Below are 1594 nucleotides of genomic sequence, written 5' to 3' on the forward strand. Positions count from 1 at the left end.
CAGACTATGCCCCAGGGTAGTTGTGAAATCTCTTTCACTGAAGATTTTCAGGAGGAGACTGGAAAAGCTTTGGTCAGAGATGATTTGGGAATAACATTCCTGCATTTGTACATGGGGTTAGACTTGATGACATTCGGAGTCCCTTCCAGCCTTCTGATTCTATTAATATGTTATAGTGTAGTAGGAAGACTTCCTAGCAAGTTTGTCCACAGTGCTTCACTTGTACTTCTTTAGTTCTGAACCATTTCTCATGTGAATGGGATAGTAAGTTAGTTCAGTTTTGGGGGCTGTCTAGATCTTGCTGTGCCTGCTTATGTTGCAAGTAAGTGATGTGGCTGACCACATGAAATCAGACTGAGATCAAGTAACATGACTGCTTACTTGTCACAAAGCAGAGTGATACCAATAAAGAAGAACCAAATGCAACTGAGTATGCTGGGACAGAGCTTTACCATGGAGCAGCTGATATTCAGTAACTATCTTTACATCCACACTTACTGAGTGGTAAGAAGCAGTTCAGCCCTCCAGGAAACAGGACTAAGCTACTATGGCTTCATTTTCACCTTACCATGGGGTAAGAGTATGCTTATCCTGGTTGAGTGTTCAAACCACTGAGTTATTTTATGAGGGAGCAGGACCATCACCCTGTTCTCATCCGGCAACTGTGTTTTGAAAGAATGAAGCCCCTGCTACCACATCTTGAGCACAGTCTTATCCTTTAGGTGTGTCCTAAGGTACATTTTGATCCAGTAAGATCAAACCTGTTGGATGAGATAGCAAAATGTCTAGTCTGTGTATTTCAAAGGGGTTCACATGTAAGCTGGCCATGCCCCAAAGCAGAAAATTAGACCACCTAATGATTTTAGGTGCCTACAGGGTTAGGCAACAGCTGGGTAGGGGCTTTGAGTATCTCAGTTTGGAACTTAGGCTCCTAATTCCTGCCTGTGTTCCACTTCAGGGCATCTAAACCAGCAGCATGGCAATGAGGTCTGGTGCCTGGGGCACAGGGGCAGTGGCAACTTCTGGTTGTGTGGCAGCTGGGTATTTTTCACCCCCTCCCAAGTTGGCTCTCAGGCCAGTTGCCCCACCCACCCAAGTTACATCATTGCCTAAATCCTTTTCTAATTCTAGCCCCTGGGCTCTAACTTCCATTGATTTCAATCTTAAAGAAGGTCTACAATAACATGGGGAATTGAAGTTTCCCAAGTCTCAGACTAGTGTCTTAAGCTCTGGACTATTCTTCTCAGGTATGAAAGTGTTCAGTATCTCCAATCCCCTTGAAAGGTGCACTGTGATCCTCTTACTCTGCAAAGTTCATGCTTGCTGGATATCCTGCTGGTATCTGTCAAATGTATGTGCCTTTTTTAAAACAAAAATATAAAAAGGGATATTCCTCCAGTTCTCCAAGTGCCAGCTTGGGAAGGAAGCCTTCGAATGTTGTTTTGGCATCAGCAAGGGAAAAAAGCATTTTTGGCAGTCAGGTAATACACACATTAATCCAGTAAATCAATCATTTCCACTAGGGGAGCTTTACAGGAGCATTACTGGAAAGATTTCATTACCCCTGCATTGTGTTAGGAAGAAAAAAACCCCC

Source organism: Crocodylus porosus, unplaced genomic scaffold, assembly GCF_001723895.1.
Source record: "Crocodylus porosus isolate Cpor-Errol unplaced genomic scaffold, CroPor_comp1, whole genome shotgun sequence".
Taxonomy (NCBI): Eukaryota; Metazoa; Chordata; order Crocodylia; family Crocodylidae; genus Crocodylus; species Crocodylus porosus.